At 39.6% G+C, this 27,150-nt stretch overlaps 1 long non-coding RNA gene across 2 annotated transcripts; it reads right to left on the bottom strand.

Annotated features, from left to right (window-relative positions):
* Positions 1–1,053: 1,053 nt before the first annotated feature.
* Positions 1,054–27,150, bottom strand: LOC149919958 (uncharacterized). Of its 2 annotated transcripts, none has more exons than XR_016459584.1 (4): positions 27,070–27,150; positions 5,486–5,549; positions 4,202–5,114; positions 1,054–3,657 (listed from the first exon to the last, which is right to left on the bottom strand). It is a non-coding gene; the product is annotated as an uncharacterized LOC149919958 (long non-coding RNA). The 2 variants fall into 2 exon arrangements; XR_016459585.1 differs by lacking the exon at positions 27,070–27,150 and adding an exon at positions 26,243–26,420.

Genomic DNA, 27,150 nt, shown 5'->3' with positions numbered 1-27,150 from the left:
CTCCTACACAGCCTTTGCAAAGAACCTTTCAGAGAAGAACTTCGAAGAAGTGCAATAGCATGCCAACATTTTGTGAGAGCAGTATTGTGGATGAATGCTACACATTTCTAAGTGCAAGTCCGTCAAAATAAATTGAAAATGCTTTTTTGTGTACTGCAATGAGAAATGAAGTAAAAAAAAGTAAATATTAATTCTTCATTGAGAGACATAACTTAAAAGTGTCATACTAGCACTTTTTAAAAGCATGTGTATATCTATCATTTGTATTTACAGAAGCAGAGCATATATTACATAAAAAGTCATTAGTTCATAAATATTACCTAAAAAAATACAAACGAATTTCTATCTTTTGCATGTGTGTGCATATGCATATGATACAAATTTTGTATTATTAGATTATTGGTGAAATAAACAGCTTATTTTTCATCATTATCCAGCAAGACTATAGAGGAAGTCAGTCAGATGGTGAAAGCCCCAGCCAATTATTTGGGTTCAGGTCTTCTTTTGCCTCAGGGTTCATATATCATCTTAGAGTCTGAGAGTCTCTGTGCTCCATCTGCAACACATCTCAGAAAGAGTTGGTGAGATCTGTGTCCAGCTGGTTCCCCAGTTCGTGTTGGTGCACAATCAGCAGTACACTGAGAGGATTAGAGTGAAAAACTACCCTGCCCCAAAAGAGGTGTGGTGCTGGGAGATGCACCAAGTGGAAACACAAAGGTATTAATGTGCATAGGTTACTAGTGTTCACTGGCAGCTGCAGCTGCATGATTACAGTTGGATCCCAGTCTTGCTGCCATCCAGAGGAATTTTGACATGGGCCACAGAGATCAGATCTATTTGTCTTACTGCTTTTCATGCAAGCTCCCTGGTATTTCCCAGTCAGAGTTTTCTTCCTGCAAGTGAGAAGTGTTACTTCTTTTTTTTTTTCACAGGGCAAATTTTATGCCCCTTCCTTGCTTGACTTGGTATGCTGCACTTACATGGTCAGCTTCAGCTGCCCACAATGACTGTAACGTTGTCCATCTTTGTTAATCACCCCTTTGTCAGCTGTGCCATAGCAAAAACAGACAAACAAATAAAAAGCAAAGTTAAACTTTATAGGATATTTTCTTCTGAATATTCTCAATGTTTTCTTTTTGGGTTGAACTAGCAATAGCAGCTAATTAAAGACCCGGCTTATGGCTGAATGTTGCGCCATGTGCCTGAAAGCACAGGATCAGTCCTGTAAAAAAAGGAATGGTGTTTGCTGTAGACTACATTTCTAGCATGATCAGTGGGAAAGGAGGCATTGTATGTAGGTTGCTCCAAAAGTAATACCTCCTGTTTATTTCCATACAGCAGATACAAAGAGCATAATAGCACTATTTGATAGAGCAAAACTCAGATACAAAGCACTGTTTGTCAACACAGTCACCACCATAGCTGTGCGTTTCTGCCAGCGATGAACAAGAGCTGCATGCCGTGCTTGTAACAGTCCGCACTGGTGTCCCATTGTTGCTGTCAACATAGCTGAAAGGTACCACCCACCACCTCACTGTGCTCACATCCACTGCTTGGTCTCCAGGAATGTTCAGTAAATATTGATGGATGTCAGTGGGTGCCATTTTTCCACATGGAGGAATTCAGTGACACACTTCATACACACTTCCATGACAGTCAAGAATGAATGCCCCTCTTCTGCCATCTGTGACATGGCACCAGAATGGAACAGCATATTAATAGGAAGGTTCAACGTCTACAGCCATAGCACCAACATCTGCCTCTGGCATTGTGGGCCAACATACAAAATAGGGAACATTACTTTCAGAGCAGTCCTCGTAACAATCTTAATATAAAGCTCTCCTGCGTCTGCTACGTGACACTACGTGCCATTATTGATGGAAACCAGCATGATGGAGTAGATGCTGGCCTCCCCAAAGCTGAATTGCAGCTAAACCCTAGGGAAATTCTCTGGTTTAGCTCCCAGACAGAAACCCACCCACTAGTTTTCTTTGGAAAGGACAAGAATTCAAATATTGGTTTGGCATGAAAATTGTTCTGACTACCCTAAAGGCAAAGGGAAGGTGATTCTGCAAAGCCACAAGAAGAAAGTATTTTAATTCAGAGATCATTTCCCTGATTTAAAACGTTATTTTTTATCTAACATTTTCCTTATTCTAAAACCACATTGAGTTTCAGTTATACTTCCTTTGAAACCAGAAAGCAATTGTACTGAAATGCAATAAAGGGAACTAAAAATAAACTTCAATATTTTTTTTTCCCTTTTGTGCCTTTCCCCAAATGTCTGAGGAGTAAAACTGGATGCAATAATTTGGGGGGAGAAGCAAATGGTGGAAGTCACTGTCAAAGAATCAGTGTGTTTGGCAGAGCATGGGCATTTCTGAAGAACTTAGCCAGGGCTGTATGCAGATGGGTTGTGGTTCTGGTGAAATAGTTGGTGGGTGATTCTGTCTGTCACTGAGCTAACCAAACAAGGAATACATAAAGCCCTCTAAATGTGCTTAGTCTATGCATATGCCTTTCACCCAGCAGAATGAAAAACCCTGAAATGCACAGGATAAAAAAGGAGAAAAAAAATATACGCCTATGGTCATTATTACAGAGACTTTGTTGGTGCTCGTTTGGCTAAGGCATGACTGGAAACTGTCAAAAGATGAAATAATGGCTTCACAACCCATTTGTCAAGAAGGATAACTCTGAGATAATCTATATCTGAGATTTTCCCTTCATGTCACTGGCAATAAGATAATGTCCATCTGGCCCTACAGGATTTGTTTCAACAGAGAGAAAAACAAGTTTCTCTTTAGCTCAGGAGCTGCAGAAATGCTTTAATATATCCAGAAGTATGCATACAAGACTTTCAAGATGTGCTAAGATTCTGATACTAAACATACTGACAGCTTGCAATGTCCTGTTCATACTGTTCATATGTAGAAAGAAGGCAGGAAGTGCCACCAAAACATCATGCTAGTGTTGGCTCAGCCTTTGCAAAGTTGTGTGCGGCTGCAGACTGTGCAGAACAGAGAAGATATGAACTTGCTATTAGCAGGACCCATTCATTGCCCTGTAATGGGTTTGTATTAGTTTATAATGAAATGTGAGGAATTAATCACAGCTCAATTACATTTATAAGTGCAGTGCTGTATTTTAACAAGCGTGCACATGTTTGCCTGTATTTAATTACTCAATGACTGTGAAGTTAGGGTCCTGTAGTTGGAGAATCCAGCTTTGTCCGTCCATTAGCAAGGCAGCTGCCTCACTGAGGCAGCTGAGACAATGAATGAAGGAGTTGGATTATCCTTGTGGGTCCATTCCAACTTGGGATATTCTGTGATTCTATGAAGCAGAACATAGTCATGCTTCTCAGCTAGCAAGCAGAATATTGGCAAAACCAAGCAGCGCTCCTTATTTTTTGCTCCCCGGTCTCTCTTCTCTCTCTTTCTTAACCACTGTGGTCCTTCTTTCACACTTTTTGCAGTGAGACTGGTGATGCTGGGCTTCATCCTTACTGGCTAGGGAGTGCTGCTTTGAGTTCAGACACTTCTCTGTCTTCTCAGCTGAGCTTCAGATGACTCAGATTTATCTCAGGCTTCTCTTATTTTTTTCTTTTTATCTGGATCTGTAGTACTGGATATCCCAGTTTGCTTTTGGCCTTGCCTACCAAGAATGTCAAATAAGGATAAATTAAACTGTTGGTAGTCAAAACATAATGATGTTTCTACGGTAAAATATGATTTGTATTAAAATCTACTCATTCATTAGCACTCACATTGTGAACTTTCTAAATGCTCTTACTTAACATAAATCTTTTTGGAGTTCCTAGCTTAATGTCTAGTGCTGCAAACAGCTGCTTTCTGTTTATAAAAAAAATGAGGTATGAATTTTTATTTCTTTCCAACACAGCCCATAAAAAATAGTCTTTTGGCACTGTAGATACACACCACCAATGCATTCTGCTCAGAGTAACTGTGTTTGCTGAAGGGCAGCCTTGCACAAACACTGTCTTAACATATAGTATCATGCTTTTTCAATTCTGCATATTAATTCATGCTGACTTCAAAAGAAGCTGAATAGCGTTTTAAAAATCTCCTTCAATTCTTAACTCTTACTGAGATTTCTGAGCAGTGCTCAGGCCTGTATGTAGCGCTGGACTATGACGAAAGTTGCTCAAGTAAAAACAATATAAGGAATGAAAGCATACCACTGAATTTCAGGGAGAAGCGAAGGGTCATCATTTCACAGAGGATTATGTGGGCATAGGTAGGACACAGCAGTGGTTTCTAAGCAGAGATCTACTCAAAGCCATTGCTAGAGGTAGTCATAGTTCAAACAGATTGTAGATTGTCTGTCAGCCATGTCAGCAAAGGCCTGTTGTGCAGAAATATCATGGTGTGAATATTTGATCTCAGAAGCTACTGCCAGGGGCCTGAAGCAGCATGTCGGTCCCCTGCTCCTCCTTTGGCCATCTCCAGAGCACCCAGGGTATGGCACATACACACACAGGCACATAACTCTGAGGTCACAGAATCACAGAATCACAAAGGCTGGAAAGGACCTCTAAGACAATCCAGTCCAACTGTCAGCCCGCCCCCACCATGCCCACTGCCCACGTCCCTCAGTGCCACATCCACATGGTTCTTGAACACCTCCAGGGATGGTGACTCCACCACCTCCCTGGGCAGCCTGTGCCACTGCCTCACTGCTCTTTCTGAGAAGAAATAGTTCCTTGTATATGGTCCCTTTCTCAAATACAAATTATTGCACCTGTTCAGATTTCTCATAGCCTTCCTCTCCTTTACCCACAGGTCCCAGACCCGCTTTTTGAAGGGCTAGCATGATGGTCGAGCTAGCTGCCCTCCTTTCAGTTCCTTGCAACCTCTTCCCTTTGGGTTCAGCACAGCTCACGCTGGTAGCCCAGGCTCCATTGGCATGCAGCCATGCCTCCCTTTCCGTTACTGGTTCCAAACATACATAGCAATGGAGGAAGGCTTTGAAAACTCATATTGGTGATCCTTACAGGAGGATATTTTCCATATGCCCTGCAGACGGCTCCTGTCCGAGGACTGCCAGGGTGGGTGTGGTGCCATGGTCTCTGAGCAGGCCCTGCAGAGAGGCTGGGAAATAAAACGTGAGGCCTGCAGCTGGCAGCTGCAGTGGGGCCAAAGCACCTTCTGGCCCAGCTTCAAGCCGACGCTGAGAATCAGTCGAGCATAAAGAGAAGCATGACAAGTTCTTTAAAAGAGTAGTAAAATTAAAAAAGCCAAATTGCTTCTGCTCCGAAGGTGAAAAAAATTCAAATAGGCAGCAAAGTGTGGCAGAGGAGCAAGAAAGGGAATGCAAGAGGGAACACGATGTAATCCAGGGAGGCAAGTACATTCGGGGGCTCCTGCCAGGCTCCCAGGAAAAGTGTATGCTGAAAAGCAGCCAGTCCGTTACGCATGCTGGCACAAAATACGTCAAGAGAAAGGCAAAAAGCTGTAAACACCTGCACTGAGCTGGGAGACTTTTGCAGTTCCTTGTTCATTGTTATAAAAGACACAGTTGTTTTCCTAAATATAAGAAAACATACGGTAGAAATTACTACAAAGCACTCCCTGTTACTTGGGCATAAAGAAGGGCAAATTATGATTCATGTATTATTGCAAATGCTATTCACTGTATCATAGCTTGCACAAAGTTTTGTAGTTACACTGCTGTTATATCAAGACAAGAGGATTTTAGAAGTGTGAATGAGGGAAGGTCTCATCTGCTGTGACAAATCAAACTACTGTAAGCGATTATAATGAAATCAGAAGTATATTTATACCACACACAAAATTGAGCTACTTTACCTTTTATGATGTCAGTCAAAGAAAATAAGTGTAAATAGATCCATTAGGAGATGGGGTAATAATTACTGCTTACACTACACTTAGGCTGTTTATGTGCAAAGTACAATTCTACAAGGCCTTAAGCCATGCTATATAACAGCTTTTGATTGATCTTGGTTCTGTAAAACACTGTGGTTTCTAAGTTACCAAACACTATATATATATATATTTATGTTAACTTCCATATATTTTTATTTAGAGAAGAAACATTTTTTCAGTACTGTAAGCATTATATCAATTCCTTTCACAGTGATCCTGGAGTAACCTCTACGTTAATGGCAACTGAATTAAGACCAAGAGGGCAAAACATTTTTCGTTGACAAACTCCCAGCAGACAAATAGATCAATAATCCAGAGTTACTTGGCTCTTTCATGATTCCTCATATAAAGTAACTACTGCATGCTCCATGTAAGAATAAGATGTCTAATCCTTATTCTGTACAAAGCAGCTGTTTGCTAAACCCATCTTCAATTTACTGAAAATGAAAATGTCATCTGGAAAGGCCTGTGATTTTTTTTAGGACTATTAATCAGTGATTAGGTGCCTCCTGAAGCAATACATTATCGACTCCTGATTTGGAAGAGTTAATTCACTGTGCTGCAAACTGATGTAAAATGGAGGAACTGCAGGAAAAGGAAGTTTTAGCTTTGATATGGAAAATGAGAAGAATGAAACAGAGACATCAAAAGGGAGCTTTTTATAGAAAACATACTATAAAGCTGAAATTCTTCTCCATCCACCCTGTTCACTTCCAGAACTCTGGTCAGCAGAAATATGAACCGATGATGAGTTTTCTGTGCTTCTTGGTCCCTTCTTACAACAGGGTAACCTCAGCTAAGCTTTTCATACAGTCAAAGTAATGTAATAGGCAATTCTTGATCTTTGACATTTGCTTTCCTTCCAGTGAATTCTCAACATATATATTCAAACAAATGTATACTAATATCCTAAAGACCCTGAATTAATAAACAGAATGTAATTTTGACTGGGACAATGCCTAGTTAAATGGGTAACAATTCTTTCTGCAGGCAGAGAAGCAAGCTCAGCCTCCAAAAAATTCTTTCCTGCAGATTTGGATTTCCAGATACTCAAAGTCATGTAGTCACTCCCTCCATCTGAGCAAACTAAGCTGCCAGATAGATGGCAAAGCTGAAAAGCAAGGCTCAAAAAACAAAATGATCTGTGACAATTTAAGAATCTTGAAAAATTTACTCTTTCCTATTTATTTCAAAATAAATAGATTCCTTTTTTTATAGTCCTCATTCTCATGCAGAACAGAATACTTTGGGATTTCCTTGTCAGATGAAAGTTGGTAGATTTTCCAATTATATGGTAGAATTCTGGAGCCCCTTGCATGCATGTGTATGCAGTTTCAACTTCCTGGATGCAGTAGAAATTTCAGATGTTGAAAACCTGTTTTATTAGTTTATTACCACATCCAATCACTACAAAATGAATCACTGATTTTTCTGTCTTTTCTTATCTAGTTTTAGATGTACAACCCAATTACTTATACTGCCAGATTGGTATCAGAAACTAAATGTTTGTTAATACTTAGTCTGAGTTTTATATTTTTAATTTTCATCTACTTTCTTTAGTTTTATTTAATAAGTTGCACTCTAATACAAATTGCATAACAATTCTGAATATTCAAACCTGTTTTAGAAGAACAGAAAAACATATGTCAAATTTGGGGATTGAGATAAGCAAGAAGCACAATAAACATGACCAATATTCCCATTTTTTGGTGACAATTATCTCTAAACTGTAAACACAAAGTCAAGCCTTGGGATCCAAACCTTAAGGAACTTAATAACTCTACTGCACTCAAGACACTGTTAATTAGCATAAACAGTAAGATTCATGTGTTTTTGTTTTTGTTTTTTTTACATTTGTTGTTTAAATCATAATTTTTAATCTCCATGTTAATTTTCTGCTCTTTCATATACCACCTTAATATTTTTCTGAGATGGAACTGAAATCACTATTTCAGCGTGATCACAAAATCTTGTGAAAAGGTAATATATGTTAAGCAGTATCTCTGCTATTCAAAACTCCATCGGTTTGTGCTGCTCCTCCTAGGCTTCATTCAGCATTTCTGTTACCTGGACTGTTAAGGAGCAACTTTGTTCTTGACCACATTGCCACACTAGGTCACACTAGGCGCAAAGTACTGTCATTTTATTGTCTTCAAACCTGCATTTGCTTTATTGCAAATATGCTAGACTATTCAGTCTAGCTGAATTCTATTTAGTTGGAATAAAAATCAGCTTCCTTCCTTCTTTTCTCCACTACTTACCAAGATAACAGGTAGGACAGAACCATACCCCATATCCAGCCTGGGACATCCACTCTCATCTAGTGCTTCAGGCAGTGCCATCATTCCTAGTAAACTTTACTTGCCGAGTGCAAAACTGATGCATTTCCAAATATTTCACTGAAGTCCTGGTGATATTTTATTTGCTGTTTTTGCTTACTGACTAATCCCATGATCCTCTGTTCAAGAGTCATGTAACTGGACAGGTTTAATGTTGTTTTTTTTTTCCAAGTACTTTTTCTCCTTTTGAAATAATTATAAAAGTAGCTATGAAAGGATGCATGGCTTGGAATGCAAAACTGAATGCAAAACTATCTATCAATGAAACAAATAAGCCTAAACTAAAAAAAAATTCTGCAGAAACGCACTAGGAAGACAGAATGAAAAAAAAAAAAAGCAGTGAAAACAATCTCAACTACAAAACAAAAATATAATTGGGGGCCCTGGACATTATTATGATGAGAAAACACCCAAGAGTGTGTTGATACAATAGGAAGGAAACAAGAAAGAAGTTATTAAAATTCTTTATTTAAAGATAGTTTCAGGGACATCAGAATCGGGAGCTGGCCTGCACCCTACAACGTCTGTTTTTTATCACTTAGTTGAGATAGCAGAAAGAACTTTTTTTAATTAAATAAGATGTATGCATTTGGAAGCATTATTAGCTTAAGTTTGGCTGAAGGTAACAGAGAGAATTTGAAAACGAGGAAAGAAAATTCTGGATACAAAGCTCAGATATTTGCATGACTGTTTTGACTCCTGGGAATATCTGGGAGATAAAGCCAACTTTTTTCCCCCTAGTGACCACACCAGGAAGCTATTTACCTTTTGCATAGTTCACTAACTGTCTTTTTTTTTTTTTTTTTCTTATTTGGTGTTTATTGATTTCAGAAGAATGGATGAGACACAAGAAATTAAAAGACAAACATGAACAGAAATCTGAGACAATTTACGAGATGCAGTAGTAAAAAAACCCCAAGAAATTATTTTATATACTATAAATATTTAATATACCAGCAGGCTTGACAACAAACAAAAACAGATAAAAAAAGAATCTACATCTTTGACAAAGTAATAATAAAATTGCTTGGGGGTTTTAAACTGTTTTCACGCACTGCATTTTATGATGTGTTTTAGGCTTGCTGATGAGCCTCAACTCTATTTGAAAGACTATGTGCTGCAATGCTTATTTAAATAGCCATTTAACTGGATGTAAACTACTTCTAGATCATCTTAGTTTTCTTGCTGTCCCCTGCTCAGCCTTTTCTGCTTTAAACACAAATTTTAACATCTTCCAGTTGCATTTATAGCATTTATATCAGAAAAAAAATTGAATCATACGCCTTTATATCTTCTCCACAAAACTCAGCCTCTTTGCTTGTTTTATACACAATAAAATACTTCAGCAATACTGCATTTGGCATTCTCAGTTCTTATCATACTCAATTTAAATATCCTGTGGTTGTGTGTTGACTCACTGCTTGGAGTCTATACTAAGTGAACAATGACTGCTTCCTCTCGCAATTAGCACAAGATGAATCCTGTTTTTAAATTTCCTTTCAAACTCTTCAGGCGGATCAGCAAGCTGACCTTATGTTCTGCACTGCCATGACTGTTAGGCAAGCATGAAAGATGCAATCAGAAATATGGCGACAGATAGAAGAAAGTATGTAACATCTTGTTTTGGCTCAGCTTCATCAGGGATCGATATTGTTCTCTTCTTGGCAGCTGACTCCTGATCCCACTGAAGTTAACAGAGAATCACAGAATCACTAAGGTTGGAGAAGACCTTCAAGATCATCCAGTCCAACCATCCACCTATCACCAAAAGTACTCACTAAACCATGTCCCTCAACACAACATCCAAACAGAATGTATCACTACAGTATGTCTCTCATCTCACCACAGTTAGGATGGGGGGGAAAAAAAAAATAAACCTAAACAGTTTAAAGATAAATGCAGATATTGCTTTGATGCAAAGCTAGCTCACAGATAAAAATGTAACATCTTAGTATACCTATTTGGAAAAAAACAACTTGGAATGTTTTGAATGTGTTCAGACATTACAAGCAGCTGAACTGTGATATAGCAATGCAAGCACGTTTTATTGCTTTATTTTCATTGCATGGATACAAGATACTTCTAAATAACTAGTTTGTGAACATTTCATTACATTTTATCATGTCACAAATGTGCAGTCCCCAAATATTTTTCTTCACAAGTTGCCACACGGAGAAGCCAACTGTCATGTTGTTTAGATACAAACTGCTGACATGTGCTTTGTATACACAAAAAGCTAGTTTATGAAATGCGAGATTGAAACTTGTCAGGTTTTCTTCAGTACATACAAAAATAACTGTCTGCAAATAAATCAAGACTACATCCATAATATATTTCAAAAAGCTTAACTACTTATTAAAAAAAAAAATACGATTTTGTGAAAAAAAATGTAATTTTGAAGCTGAAATGTGCTCAAATTACTTATGATTTTAATTTGTACTGAACATTTTAACATGTTGGATGCATTAGTGACTAAAGAGGACTGATAATGTAAATCTGATGCTGTAATATTGTGAGTGAAGCACCATGGTGAGGAGACAGAGAGAGGAAGGCAAAAGGCTACAACTCCTCAGTCTGGTAACTCAGATACCATATGCACATCTTGTCAACTCGGATGAAGTATTTTAAAATATATTAAATATGGGTTAGAGACACAATGGATAAAGTTTGCCTAATTTGTCCTCAGCTGACCTTGGTGTTGCTAAGCTGATTACCATTAGAAATGGTAGGTTTTTTTTTTTTTTTTAAGTTAAAGCTATTGTTATTGCATATGGAATAACTGTAAACTCTTTAAATAGGATATTAAAGCTTCTATGAAAAAATGCCCAAACTTGAAATGTTCACCTTGGTTTTGCTTGTCTCCTACCTTTTCCTCCTTATACTATCAGTCTTTTCTTTCCCTCATTTCTGTTCTGCCTTGGAAAAGGAAAAAATACAGAACAATATATAAGGAGGATGAAAACAATAACAGGTTTTCATTTGTTAGCTTCCCTGAACATAAGTGAAAGCAATAAAACAAGGAAGTTCCACAACAGTGGAATAATAATATAATAAATAATGGAATAATGGATAGGTTGTCTTTCCACTAAAATAACAACAGAATAAAAGCTTGATGTAGGTGTGTAAGGTATAACACTCCAAGATCACATCTGACACATTTTACTTGGTAGTTTCTAACAAGTGACTCAGGACACGTGAAGCTCAGAGCAAATGTCATCATTTGAATCTAAGAATCCAACTTATCCAAAAAGGGAAAATGTCTCATGTATCAGGAAAAGCAGTAAAAAGATTCTGGCAGAAGCAGATTAATGGAGCATTACTGCTGGCATTAACCATCAAGGGAAAGCTAAGTTCCAGTGAGACTTGGTTGACTAATGAGACAGAGGCAGAAGAACTTGAAAGCTGAGACTGCCTGTGTTACAAACACCTTTCTCTAAGTGCTGAATAATCTTTAAAGTTTTCAGCCCTTCTGTGTGGCCTGGGCTTGCTTGTTCTTGCAAAACCAAGGCTTTTATCATTGTCACTCCTAGCAGAAGCAATACTCAAGAGTAACAAATTTACTAATTTTTCATGATATAATAAGATGCACACAGAGATGTATTTTATTTTCAAGAAGCCAGAATCATTACATAATTCTTATTCATTAATCAGTATGGAACACAGATTAAAAACAGGCATACCAGGTAGCCTTGGACTGATATCATCTAACAGTAATATGCAAGTAGACAAAAATTGGGCAGTAGTCCTCTGAGCAGCACTTCAGAAATTATTACTAGAATCATTACACATAATGCTCATACATATCTTTAAAGAAACAGGCTACTTTACATCACAAAGAAAAATGAAATGTCAGTGAAGCAAAACTGGGAGATGTAGACCCAACAGCAATGAGAACTCTACATACCAGTCATTGCATTGTGCCAGGAAAACACCTCTGCCCAAAGACACTGCAGTTTTTTCAGGCACAGCAGAACTGTGCTTTTAAAAATTATTCCAAGGAAAGTAAACAATAGAAAAAACATTTGGTGTGTAACCCAGGAGCCTCTACTGCATGGAGCATGTTTCTGAGTGCTACTTTCCTTTCCTGTTTGCATTGTCTTTCAGTGTGAGGTTCCTTATGCTTCCTAAATGTATTTGAACACACTGTCTTCTGCAGGTATATTTTTTTCTTTGATGATTTCTGTCAAGTATTTATTTTTCTGTGTTTTTCTCAGAAGAGAAGGACCCATGTTCAAAAGCCAAACAACTTCCCCTGCAGAAATGCTAAGTAACTTCTCTAGCATCCGGAAGGACATTTCACAGCATTAAGCCTATTATTTTCCCACTAAATTACTCTGGAAGTTATCATTTCTCTCCATGAATGACGCAACCGCTACTGACAGATTATCTGACAGCCTAGATGTCAAAATATTTTTCTTCTTTGCAAGTGTATACTTGCAAATGTTAGAACTGACTGTCAGGATTTTGAGCTTGGATGTTGGAAGTTTCCTTGATTTCAGCAAACTAACATATTTTTGTATTATATTCAGTTGCTTCATCGTTGAAGATTAAATTGAGATAAAGTCAACCTTTCCCACTCCTAAAAACAACAAAACCCAGGAAGAATCCATTTCATTTTTCTAGACCCAAACCCTTTTCACTGAAAAGTAAGGCTTCCTATGGATAACAGCTACAAACAGTGAACTACAGATGTTAAGTAGCAATGAAGTATCTGTCCTGGAAAGGTTATACAATGCTTCCCTCTGCTTAGAAAAATGGCAGGATATGCTTTACATCAAGCATGACAAATTGTGATGAAGCCCTGAAAAGCATACTTGTACAGCACACGCATTTCCCCCCAAGAGCATGACAAATCTGAGTTAGAAATCACGTGTCTGAGTGGAGAACTGAGCTACATAGTGGCTTCTGTTAGAGGGCTGTGGAAGAGGGCTGATACAGGGAAAAAAAACAAGCACTAAGTGCATAAGAATAGGTTTGGCCAAAATGATTTTCTTTTGAATACTAGCCTCAGTAAAAATAAACAGTCATACCTCTAAGCATCGGTCAGGCTAGCTGTCTCTATTCCTCCCACTTTCGTATGTAAGGGAAATACTTTTCCAACAAGCAGTTGGAGAACTATTCTATCAAGGCTTTACCTACAGAAAGAGTTGCTGTTATTTTGTGTAGTAATAACACCCTACACTATCAGGCCGCTACCATGGGCAAAATCATATGAAAGGAAAAGATGATGCTGACACTAAGACCTTTAGAAACTCCTCGTGTTGTGCCAGCCCTTTCTCTCCCTATATTAACCACTAGAGATAGTTACTATCTTTTCCTCAGAAACCTGAGGACATGCCACACCAGCGGTACCCAAACTTGCTGCTATAGCAAAGCCCATGGCTCAGCTCTGTGACATAACAAATTAACTTCTGTAAACATCTGCAAAGCAATTTGCACAAGTGCAACAGGTTTGATTGGCTCAAACTTTTGAACATCTGTTGTGTAGCAAGATGAGGAAGATGAGGAAAGCCAACCATCAGAGCAGACTACTACTGCAAGAACTATTCATTCAGCCTATTATTATTCCCTGACTGCATCTCAAAAAAACAAGGTGGCTGGGAGTAGGCCAAATGAATTGTTCTGGTAGGCTTCAATCTCCTCCTGTCGAGGGAGCAATAGATTTTCCTGAAAAGAAGCGGAGAAGAAATGTAACAGGAAGCCTCTAATGATCTGCTTAGAAGATAAGACAAAACACTGCTGGGTATCTCTTTACAACTAAATATCTTTTGTAATTGTTGGACTCTGTCCTAATTAGCTTTGATGTATCAGAGAGTTACTTTGCGAGCTGTTTGCTTAAAACATGTTGTTCTGTTCTACTTCCTTTCAGATGTTCTATGGATAACATCATTAGGCTTACCTTTTGTTCCTTCTGTATACTGTTTCTACGTTAGCAGAACACATGCTCACCCTCTGAATTTGATTCAGTCTCTGAATTAGCTGTCCAACTTTAAAGATGAGATTTATCTCATTCTATTTTAGTGCTGATTTAGATGTACATCCACTGATTGCCCAAAAGTTGTGTCCGGTTCATTAAAGTACAGATATATTTGAATCTGCATCTCTTTCCTATTAACACTTTGCAAGTCTGAAGAATTTTCTGTGAACTATGAACATATTCTAATATTCCACATTCCATACCTTCTCTAAGGAGTCCAAAATACTGATCTAATTTTCACCTTGAATCTCTTTGTTCTTTGTGATTAATATCAAGATCAGAAATACTAAATCTAATACCACTCAGGACAAGAAGTTACTTACAGCATCCTACTACCTACAGTAAGCAAAACTTTGGTGAAATTAGAGGATGAGGTCACACCCCACACTGAAGACAGAAGTGAGAAGCAGTTGTACTTTTTGGGACAACAGAAAAAAAAGCCTATGATACACGCCATAGCTCACCTGGCAAGCCAGATGATGAACACAGAGGAGAAGTTTTAAACAAAGGCCTAGAGCCTTATCACATTACCCACCATAAGGAGTTGGTTATTCTTTACTGTAGGTGTAAGTATCTTTGAGTTGGAGATGATGAGACAATGTTGAAGACTGCCAAAAAGCAAGAGATTGTTTTCTAGAAAATACTTGGAAAACTTTGAATAGAAACTGCTCCAATTTCTTTCTGTATTCCCAAATTACTCAGCTCCTTCTGCAAATAAATATGCCTCTGTACTCCTAGTACAGAAATACATTTATGAAGAAACAGCAAGTTCAATCAGTTTTGCTTACTAAAGAAACCTATCTGTAAGAGGCTATAACTTTACATCAAAAGAAGGAACAGTGTTTTGGAAAAATAAGCAGAAATTCCCATAAAGCAGAACTTATTTTTTCCCTCATGTGAGAGGTTAACCAGTTTCCACATATTGCAACAAATATGCCTGTATGCTTTTATTTCCTCAATATATGCATGGTTTCATTAAATTTTACTGACTAAATCATATGTATTTCTCATCAGTATAAATTTGGCCAATCTGCAAATCCTTAAATACTCTCCCTGATGCAATTTTACTAGTTACACTGATGTCGTTAGCTGGTATTATTCTTCCATTTGAAATACCCATAGGCATGATTCTAATTTTGCATACAACAATTAAGCTTCTAATGCAAACAATTGCATGTTCGTGGTGAAAAACTTTCTGAATGTTAATGTATAGCAGAAATCATAGCTCATTTGTTAAGCCCTCAAAGCAGGCAGACAATAGGTAAGAGTTTAATTTCTTTTAGCCCTCATGACATTTATTGTATATTTAACATTAAACACTTTCCAGAATTGGCACTTTCACTATGATTCACACATTTTCAAATAGGCATAATGGAAACATTTCAAAGTTGGACTTAAAGTGAAGTTTAGTACAATTAAATAATCTCAGTATTTTTGAAATGAAGAATTAATACGTGTTAAGAGACACTTATTTCCTAAAGCTTTCTGCAAATAATGACACAATTTGTAAAACAGTACACAAGGGGAAAAAAAAAGTACACGAAGAGTAATCAAATGGGAAAAAAAAATAGAGAACTAGTAGATTTCTTTAGAATTGAAGAACGGTGTGGTTATTTTCCTATATAATCTACTAATTGTATCATTTGGTAGATGCTGTTTCCTTTCAAGCCATGCCAACCATGCAGAATCATGGTTCTTTTTGACCGTTCTTCATTAGGAAAGAGATGAGCACACAGGTAACACTGCATTCAAAAGTGTTATCTTGAACAAAGAGCTGCTCCTGCTTGTGTGTGGGTTTTGATTCACAGCAACAGCTGCTACATCAGTACAGGAACAGTACCAAAAGACAGCTTTTGATAAAGAGCAATAGAAATCTGTCCAACTCTCCTGGCTTAGAAACGCAATCTGACTAACTGGCAACCAAACTAACAATTATTTAGAGGCAATAAAGATTTACCAGTAGATCAATTCAGTGGTTCAAGCTTTTAGAGATTCTGTTTTTAAAAACAATTTTTTCTTTTTTTCTTTTTCTTTTTTAATTCCTTTAATAGCAATCTTTGGTCTCATAATATTGACTCATCTTAACGTATTGTGCATCAGTCAACCAGCTCCCGAGGCACTGTTATGAACGTGCTGGACCTCCTTACAAAAGGATCTCAGGATTCTTTGCAGCAGCAGCCAGCGATGACACAAGTTTTACTAACACCAGAAGTTTTAAACAAATTCAGTATGCTACCCAACAATACAGTCACCGTATTGTCTATTGCAGCATTTGATTTTGTTTTAAAATGACAGTCCTACATAGTTCCTACAACACATGATATTATGGGTGAATAATTATCACAAAAGCTATCTGAAAGTGGCATTCATCTATATTTGGAAGTTTTGATTTTCATTTATTTATTCAGTGACTTTGCCTCAGTTTTCAGCATGGTATCATAAGCAGAGCAGAAGAAAATGCATCCTAGGAGGTCTTCCATAATATGGGCTGAGCTACTAGAATCCGAGAACAGCACTGAATCTACAAGGAAAACTGTTTATAGCCCAATTCCCTACTAAAGAACTTCTGATAAGCATTGAAACTTTGCAAGCTTACCTGAACTGACTCATTAAAAATGGATCTAACCAGATATTCAGTAGAAATTCTCTTCAGCTGGTATTCTCTAACATGCAGGCTTATGACCTTAGTGAGGTGGGATTATTCATCAGGAAAAGCCCAGTAAGTTACTTTTCATTGGTTCTTAACACTGGATTGCTCACTGAAGGTTACGTCAGCATTAAAGGGATGTAAACTTCAGTGCTTACATGTAAGTATGTGAATTCAATGGATGCTGCAATTTTATTTTTTTTTAATTGTGGGAAGAATATTAAAGATGGACTTCCTTCTTATTGACACTAAGAAACCCCTGGCCAAATGCTGACTGTCTTGTTTGAAGTTTTACATCTACAACTTAAAGTAATCTTTTGTTAACCCACCACTTGTGGAAAAAAAGTACTGATTTAACCATAAAAAGGTTTGGGAAAATACTGCTCATTCTTAGCAAATCAGCCCCTTGCTGCCCCTTTCTCCAGAGTCTATTCTTCTATTGAGACTGACAACAACTCCCTTCTTTCAGCTTTCCAGTATACATCCATGTAAAGAAACACATCACTCACAAGAACAAAAAACCACAGGGTTCATTTTTAGATAAAAACTCCTATCTGACTTCATTAGTACCACGTGTACCGATACATATAAGAGCATAAAAATTCAAACAAAGTAAATCACACCTTGAGAAGATGGGAAGATGGGAAATTCTCTAAACTAAACTAGCAGTTTCCTGTTTCATGGTTCTCAAGTGTAATGCAGCTGACAGGTGGGGGGAAGCAAGAGAAAACATATGTTTAAAGGTAGGGTTAGCTTTGGATTTTAGGAACACCAGGCTTATAACCGAAAAAAAACAACTTGTTTTCTTCATGCCCTCCTGATGTTCTTAATTCTGTCAGAGGCCTGATCCAACTCTTGTTGATATGTGAAAGAAACGAGAATGCAAAATGTCAGAGAGCTCCTGAACAGAATCCATCAGCAATTTTACAAAAAAAAAACAAATCTCAGTCTGGAATTGTGTAATAGGATTTGTCTCTATATTATTTCATTCATCCTCCAATCACACATTGCAAATAAATTTGTATGCTTCGGTTATAACCCTTATTCATTAGGTCCCATGCATCAGATTGGGCTCCACCTTGTTTTGATGAAATTCTGAAACATGGGGAGACATTCTTACTGCTTGTAACTACAGCAATAGGTGTCGCATACTCAATAGCAACGCTTTCCAAATTAAAGCATCGTTTTATTTGAGATACCTCTGATTTCCTAGTTGCTCTAAGGGAATCCTGGAACATGTCTAGACAAGGACAGAGAACAGTCACTGCCTATGTCTAACAGGGGCACGATGAAGCTTCTTGAGTCACTGCCTTAATCCCCAGAAAGGTATGCTTAATGTCACAGGCTGCCTTCTGCTGTTAGCACCTTTAAAAGTTTTGTTCACGTATGATTACAAAATTTATTATCTACTATTACTTGTGCAAATCAACAGATTTTAAAAAGTGGTTGCACAGGCAGATGCAGTAAAAAATGACTCAGATTCCACAGCCAATCAAATAGCTTTTCAGATTGGTTGTAGATTTTATTGTTTTAGGCACTCATGGCAATCTTAGCAAAAAACAGCACATGCAATAGTTGAAGGTCTTTAAGAAAAGTTTTTTTCAGGTACTTTCTTAAAAAGATTTGTCAATAAAGGCTACCTTAGCTAGTAAAAGAACTAAATTAAATCTCATAAAAGTATGTAACATCCTCCACTTCGGAAGAAAAAAATAAAAGCATTAAGCTAATAATGCATCTCAGATAATACTGCAGACTGTTCCAGGATTTACAAGAGTAAATAAGAAAGCTGTTCATCATTTGCTGAGTATATGAATGGCTCCTTTCAAATGTTTATATGTTTTACTTTAAATTTACTCCAAGGATATTTTAAAAATGCTATTTATTTTTCTCTTAAAAGTCAGAAAATCGTCAGGCTACAGTACTAGCCTTGCATCTTATATTAAGTCAACAGATCACAGAGGGTGGAACGGACCTCAAGAAATAATCAAGTCAAACCCCTTGCTAAAAGCAGGCTTCCTATAGTAGGTTATACAGGAATGTGTTCAGGTGGTTTTTTATTACATCCAGAGAAGGAGACTCCACAACCTCTCCAGGCAGCCTGTCCAAGTGCTCTGTCACCCTCAAGTTCACATGGAACTTCCTGTGTTCCACATATTTAAATACCTCCTTCACAGCATTTGCCGAGTTCTACAAAGTTACAGAAAAGCTACAGTTGTGAATGCAAAATGAAGACTGTTAACAAAAACACAGTGCTTATTATCAACTACTCAGAAGTTGTATTAAATTCCCATGTGGTCACAAGGGCAGAAAGATCCCACTAAGCATTGCTTTTTGAAGAGCAGAGATACATCTGCGTGATTTCCTTCTATCAGACAGGTCACTTCTTTAGAAGGCAGTATGTCAGACAGCCACATTTGGCTCTTAGTGGAGGAGTGGACACTTACCCTACTTACCTTCTGAAGCTATTAACGTAAGTGGAAAGCACGTTTGGAATATACATCAGTAGACACAGCCAAAATTTCCAGAAGCAGGGTAGGTGGGGGGAGTCAACTAACAAAAGCACTGTAAAGAAAACACTGTCCAGACAAATGCAGTTTTTCCATATTATTTATTTCTCCAGCCAAACACAGATATTGACAATTACTATAACATTAGAGAGTGTGAAAAACGTGACACAGAGGTGGCTGGTTTAACAGCTGCTGGTACAACTTCAGCAAGCAGGTCTCTTCAAACCAATGCTGAGAGAGTCAACCCTTCTTAGAGAATCTATAGACTACCCGGCAAAACTGACTCCAAATTGAATGAGACAGCTCAAAGTATGGTTATGGTCATGTATAAAAATTCACAGTTTCTATGTGTAGAAACAACTCCATCGTTGTTGTCATGTTTATTCTTTTAAAATGTGGAACAAACTCCAGTGCTCAAGGGAAATTTTATCATTTCTGCTGACATACTGCGCAGCGATGGAAACTACCGCTTAACTACATGTTTCCTGGGACTACAGATAACTACCTGAATTCCAGATGAATTCAAGCACTGAGCCTTTCAGGCAATGCAGATATGAAAAGCAAGCTGATCAAGGGAAGGAGAGGACAGTATACAAAAAAATGACTACATGATTCAAGCAGTAATGCAGGACATCACTAAATAAGGTTTATAACCAAAGCATTTAGTAATTATTAGTCTTTAAACACTTTCTCTTAAAGAAGCAATACCTTTATGATAATAACACATTTCCTATGGAAACTCACTTTTACTCCCATCAAATGCTTACTGGAAGCCTATTAAAGACTTATCTACCACTCAAAAACTAAGTAAAATACTTCTAAGATTTAAAAATAAACCGCAACATATCTTTGATAGTATGCTGAAAAAATTGAAATTGCTTCTGAAAAATCTTCTAGTTTCAGTAATTACTTGTACATATATTTATTTTTTTCTTACAAATAGAAAAAGCTTTTCTTGGGGGGAGTAGTGGGGGGGGGGGGAGGGAGAGAGGAGAAAGGTGTGTGAGGTGTGAAGGGAGCCTTCTGGAAGAAAAGGATTTTATATCTTGGCCATCATGCACTGTCAAAATATAACTCAAATTATTGAACACTGCTCTCATCAGACCTTGAGGGAAGGCAGAACTGTGAACATGCAAATTGCAGATCATTTTATTATGAACTTCTGGACAATGACGGAACTACTGCTAAAATAGTGAAATGAAATACAGCTCATTCTCTTTATTCCAAATTTCACAAATGTAATTTAGTAATTTAAGTCTGATAGTTTGTTCTGACTGTGTTGAAGTAAATGAAGTAAAAAGCAGCTAAGAAAAAAAGAGGCAGAAAAAAAACAACTAATGAATACAGAAAGCTACACAAAGGGATTATTTTCTCCCCTGATTAACCCATTGTCAGGTTGTATTAGTTTATGCTGCTTTCTCTTATATGCCCAGTAGTCACATATTTCAGGCGGCTCGACTAAAACCTGGGAAGGCGTCAATAATACAAGAGCTGGATTTACATCTTGAACACAAAATGGTATCTTGTGCTTCTTCAACTTAGCTTTTTTTATTTTGCTCTTTTTTCAGTATGTATACCTTGTTGCACATACCTGACATTGCTCCTGTCTTGTCACTTTTCTCAAGCAGTTGCAGGAGATGCCTTACAGCTAGAGGTCCTCTGAGCTGTTACAAGTGCCATGTTGACCACAAACCTGAATGACTGTTTTTTTTAAAAGCAATGTTGATAGACATCATACGTGCACCCCATGCAACATTATAAGGAAGTAGTTGCTACTCTCACTATTCCTAGCAGCTTATAGCTAGTAGCTGCAAATAACTTTGAAAAGCAGAAATGAAAGATCAAGTTGAACTGATACACCTAAAAAGCTTTCAACACCATTGTTTTTCCAAGGACTGAAATCACATGTCTTGCTGAAGATGACTAACAACATCTTGGGTTAAGGAAGAATGTGAGATTTCAGCTGTATCTAGTAGGGACTGAAACATTGCTACCTGTCTTGGAAGTCATACTAAATACATCAGTAATAATCTGTTAATCACAGTACTTAGAAACAAGTATGCATCTGAAGTTACCAGAGAATGTATCTGATTATGAGGTCAAATAGTCAAGAGCAGAAGAAGTCTATGGAAAAACCCTCCAAGCCAGAAAACCTTCATGGATGAAATCAGGCTTTCAATACACTTCATATGAATACTGAAGCACAGCAAAGAACCTTCTGGAGAGCAAGAGCTCTACAGACATAGAAAAGAAAACAGGATTTGTTCAGCAAATACTCTGGTTTTGAGAAAGTGACTCAGTGGTAATTGCTTTGTCCACAAAGAACCTCAAGACCACATAAAAGAAAAACAGGGTGTATGGTTCCTCCAGCAGTCCAGCTTGACTGTCATGAAGGCTGCAAGGAAGTTCAGCCTTCCAACCAAAGACAACATACTGAAGTAATTGCTATAAGAAAATAATTCATTTTTGTATGATACTGCACAGAGTACAAAGAGAGATCAAGAAAAGGCTCTATTAAGTTCAAAATGAAGTAAAAAAAAAAAAGACACTTGAGGAATGTCACATTGAGTTATGAGAAAATTAAATATGGCTAGAACAAATCAGTATGATCTACTCCCATCAGGTAAGCCATCTGAATACTGTTCTGCTTATGAAGAAATGAAACTTCAGACGGGTTCCTGGCAATACCAGGCAAAATATTCCCATGTAGGCCAATAGTCACACATAAAAAGAACAGAACTCAGCCAACTGGTGAAGGGCTCTCCAGCAGTACAGCACTCACTGTTAGGAAGCAGCTTAGGTCCCTCAGATGCTCTTTCTTCAGTGCTGGCCCTTGCATGAGCCCAGAGTGGCTCCACCCTGGATCCACCCCTTTTGGTCAGATGGGGAGCACAATGTGCACACAATGGCATGTGTTCTCCTGTCCAGCAACACCCCTTCACCAGGTGTCCAATCATCAGCTCAAGCCCTGACCTAACAGGTCCCCGACAAATCCTGAGTTGTGCTTTTTTAAAGAAGCGTACAAATTAAAACTTCTTACTAGCTGTCATTCCATTTGCCCTCCTCTCTGTATTTTTCATATTGGTAGCCCAGAATGTTTTACATTTTGAAGACCAAGCCTTTTTTGAAGAAGTAATGCTCTTGCGAGCATTCTGCTGAATTTTCCAGCCTCTACTGGATAGAACTGATACTTTGTCTTGTCCCAGATCATGACATAAGAAAAAAAAAAGATCAGGTCTCAGGATATGCAGCAAGAAGCATCACCTTTCACCAGAAGCAGCATCATTCCTGATGTGTCCAGAGAAGGGCAATGAAACTGGTGAGGGGTATGGAGCACAAATCTTATGAGAAGCAGCTGAGGGAGCTGGGATTGTTTAGTCTGGAGAAGAGGAGGCTCAGGGGAGACGTCACTGCATCTACAACTTCCTGAAGGGAGGCTATGATGAAGAGGGTTTGACCTCTTCTCCCAGGCAACAAACAGGACCCAAGGAAATGGCTGCAAGTTGTACCAGAGGAGGTTTAGGTTAGACATAAGGAACAACTTTTTCTCTCAGAGAGTGGTCAGGCACTGGAATGGCTGCCCAGGGAGGTGGTGCAGTTGCCATCCCTGGCAGTGTGAAGAGGTGTCTGGACGAGGAGCTACAAGATAAGGTTTAGTAGCCTGTGGTAGCAATGGTAATGAGAGGGCGGTTGGACTAGATGATCTTGTAGGTCCTTTCCAACCTTGTGATTCTATTTTTCTGACACTAGACAGTACTGTAGAAACAAGCCTCTGGTCAGAACTTGCCATCAAGAAATTTACAAAGCATTTTTGTGGTGAACATTCATCAGACTACCATACTCTTGCTAATTACATAAACAAAAACCAACAAAAAATGGTTGGATTACTACCATTTCTAAAAAGGACCTGCTTTAGTTGACAGCAGCAAGCTCTTGCCAGCAGTGAAAAGCAATGACAGAATAAAATGAAGCTCTGAAGGAGGTCACCCTTCACTTACCCCATGCTAAATGGAATTACTTTCCGGAGATTGAGTTCCTACCTACATTCTAGTGACCCAGGATGTTTGAGATATGGGAACAACCTGGCATCAAGTGAGATGACAGCTTGAATCCTAGCATTAATTCTAAATCTTTCTTCTATATCAGTTTCTGTGCACTGATTTTAAGAAGTGCCTTTCATCTCAAGAGGACATTAAATGATATCATAGAATGGTTTGGCTTAGAAGGGACCTTTCAGATCATCTAGTTCCAACTCCCCCAAGCAACATGTTCCAGTGTCTCACCACCCTCACACTAAAGAGTTTCCTAATATCTAGTCTAAATCTACCCTCTTACAGCTTAAGGCCACTTCCCCTTGTCCTGTTGCTACATGCCCTTCTATAAAGTCCTTCTCCAGGTACTGGAGGGTCTCTATAATGTCTCCTTGAAGCCTCCTCTTCTCTAGGGTGAAGAGCTCCAGCTCTCAGTCTGTCTCCTTATAAGGGAGGTGCTCCAGTCCTTTACTTACCTTTGTGACCTTCCTCTGGACCCGCTCCAACAGCTCCATGTCCTCGTTGTTGAGGCCTCCAGAACTGGATGCCATGCTCCAGGTGAAGTCTCACAACAGCAAAAGGGCAGAATCATTTCCCTAGACTGCAATACGTATTATTTTATAAGGAGAACTCTAGAATTCATGTTTGCTGTTTTTAACATTACATTCAAGCAGTGGAGTATCTTGGATTCCAGCTACACAGAAAATGACAAGCATAACAAATACCTGCTTGGAACATGGAGCTCTCTCCAGCAAACTGTTCCATGACTGTATGCACTAATAATGTTCAGGCTCCGAGTGGGAAGCCTTACACCATGACAAAGCAGCATTTGGTACAGTATGCTAGAACACACAAAGAAACTGTTTGGAAGTGTAACGAGGGTGGAAGTGAATAAGAAAGTGGTCCCCAAGGAATACTGCTCAGGACAAGAGTTCTGCTCACCCACAACTCTCACACAGAAGGTAACAAAGTGGTTCTGAGGACTCTCAGATGACTACACAACTCCAACCAAGCTAAAAGCCTAATGCATTAACTAATGCTGAATAGGTATGGCACAATACTGCAGTTTACATCTTTGTTAAGGACCTAAGGACTTATTCCTCCAAGGTCAACTTCCAGGTCACCTCTAGGAATGGAAGGCTAGCACCATGCTTGTCTGAAACAATCTCTTTGTACAGGTAGTGGTAAATCAATGTAACTTTCAAGATCGTTATCTGTCTGCAAGCCTCTCTGCAAGGGCAGGCAGCATTAGTTTCAGTATCCATTTTCAAGCTTTTCTTTCTGTTATTAAAGAATCAGAGCTTTAGCTGTATTTTGAAGAGATGAAATGATACACAGGCCTTTACACCACATCTTACATAACCCAAACAGTAGTTCAAATACAAAAAAGGAACTGGAAACTCAATTCAAGCCAGCACAGGTAGGCTGTAGGGTTGAGTAGTGTCGGTGAGAGTATAAGAAATAACTTGGCTTATTTCAGTTGCATTAAAAGTTAAACTGAAAATGGAATGAGGTATCACCGCTTCTATTGGTGGCCATGCATGTGGCAGGGGGGTTGGAGATTCATGATCCTTGAGGTCCCTAACAACCTTGGCCATTCTGTGATTCTACGATCTCTTCTGAATTGCTTTGTGGTTCAGAAATTACCTCTCCTGTACTGAGAAACAGTTTAGTCTACTCTCTTTTCTACTGATTTGTACTCAAGGTACTGCAAAGTGGGAACAGCAGGCCTTATGGCCAAGATCTTCAGAAACAATTTGTGCTGAAATATCCAATTTCTGACACGTTACCAATCAGTAGAGTCCTTAGCCTGTTATGGAAGCGTTGCTGAAACAAAGTGACTGAGAAGCTGCATAGAATACTGAAGACAGATATTTGATGATAACTTCATTAGTATTACCACTATTAGCAGACTGTAGCCCATTCCCATTAACTTGTTTAATGTGGAATCCAAACTTTAATAGTTTTGACACAATATATTAATACTCTAATCACTCGTTACTGTATAAAGATATGAAACCTATCTAAACAGGTGCTTTTTTGTACCAACTGCACTTGCACCAGAGTGCTTACGTATTGATCTTTTAAGAAGAGCACAAAGACTCTGCTCAAGACTTTGCCTTCAGCAGATTTCCTGTGATGCTGGAAATGCACACAAGCCCTGTGTACTGGAGACAAAATGCTTGAGGAACCATTTCAGAAACACCACTGACATATCAATGCTTGCTGCTACATCTATGAATGCAGCAATATCATGGTTCAGCCTCATGAATACCTGATTTCATCGTGGCAATTAATAACAAGGGGACAGAACCAGCAAGCAGCAGTGCTGTGACTGAACTTCCCTTAGACAGTTTGGCCTTTGCTCTTATTAATCTAATTGCCAGAGGGGGTTAATCCCTTCACGGATGCATGGGAGTGCCCGGCAGTCACAGAGCAGACCCAGCTCTGAGGCAACTCAGCAGGCAGAGAGAAACGTGCCCAGCTACAGAGCTTTTGCCAGATACCAGAAAAAGGATGCTGTGGGATTACCAAACAATTGATGCCACTTGCTGAAAATGGCATATAAGCATTGAGCTGTGCCACTGCGCACGTGCAGCGTGCATCACGCTTTAGGCAGCATCTAGCTATTTCCAAAAGTGGCTATGTGGGCAAATGAACTGTAGGCACAGCAGGACCACGAGGTTCCTGGCAAGGGTGGAAGAACTGGAGGCAACATCCCAGCAACAGATGTCAGCGAGTTGCCTTGGCCTTATAAGGGCCAGAAAGCAAGCCCAACACACGCAGCCCCTTTCCCCAACGAGCTTCAAAGAAATCCGGACATTTACTTACACCAGACGCTCCGTAAAGCTCCTTCGCGCTCCCCTACGAGATTACCCCGCCAGCCCTCCGCTAGCAGCCGGCAGCCGCACCCCCTCCCCTCCCTCACGCCTGCGGGGCCGCGATAGCTTCGTCACAGCCGCTCTCGCGAGACGGTATCTCCTCCACCCTTCTCCCCCCCCCCCCCCCCCCCCCCGCTCACGTGACGGCAGACGGGGCACCGCTCCACCTGTCAGTGAGGCGAGGGGAGGGGCGCGTGCGAGGCGGGCCCGCCCCGCCCCTCTTCTCGCGCCCCGCCACGCGCCCGTCCGTTGGCGCAGGCGGGCCAACGGTCGCTCCGCCCTCGTGAGGGGAAAGTCCCTGAACGGGTGCTGGCGCCGCCGCGCCTTCCCCTCGGCTTTCCTGCGGCGGATGGAACTAACTGCCGTAACGCGAGGGCAGCGAGATCCGGGCACGGAAGACCTTTCTCTACCCGCCCTTCGGCGCGGGCACTACCCACAGCCTAACGGCCCCTCAGGTGGCGGGTGGGCCTCCTCCCTTCTCCCCGCGCGAAGAAACCATTATGATCCGGTGGTGCCAAGGCAGCCACGCCCCGTGGCCGAGCCACGAGAAGGCGGGCGGGCACGGCTCTGCCCGGCTCGTGCGCGAGGTCCCGCTTCTTCAACGCCGTCTACGCCCCCAGCCCGGAGCCCTCGTTACGCAACGCCGCCCGTGAACGCAGCGCAGCACACTCTCCTCCTTCCTCTCCTCCCGCCCCCAAAGCCCGCACCGCTCCCGAAAACTTCCCCCCGCCTTCTCGCCCTCCGGTTTTTAAAGGTGCTCAGCAAACTTGCTGGTACCTGATCATCGCAAAGCTCTTCTGATTGATGGGCTCCTCGCCCTCTCGTGAACCGCGACGGACACAAAGCCCGCCTCCTCCC

The sequence above is a fragment of the Phasianus colchicus genome, chromosome 1 (genome assembly GCF_987193195.1).
Source record: "Phasianus colchicus chromosome 1, bPhaCol1.hap1.1, whole genome shotgun sequence".
In the NCBI taxonomy this organism is placed as follows: Eukaryota; Metazoa; Chordata; class Aves; order Galliformes; family Phasianidae; genus Phasianus; species Phasianus colchicus.
The sequence above is the reverse complement of the archived record's forward strand: the minus strand, read 5'-3'. Positions and strand labels throughout refer to the sequence as shown.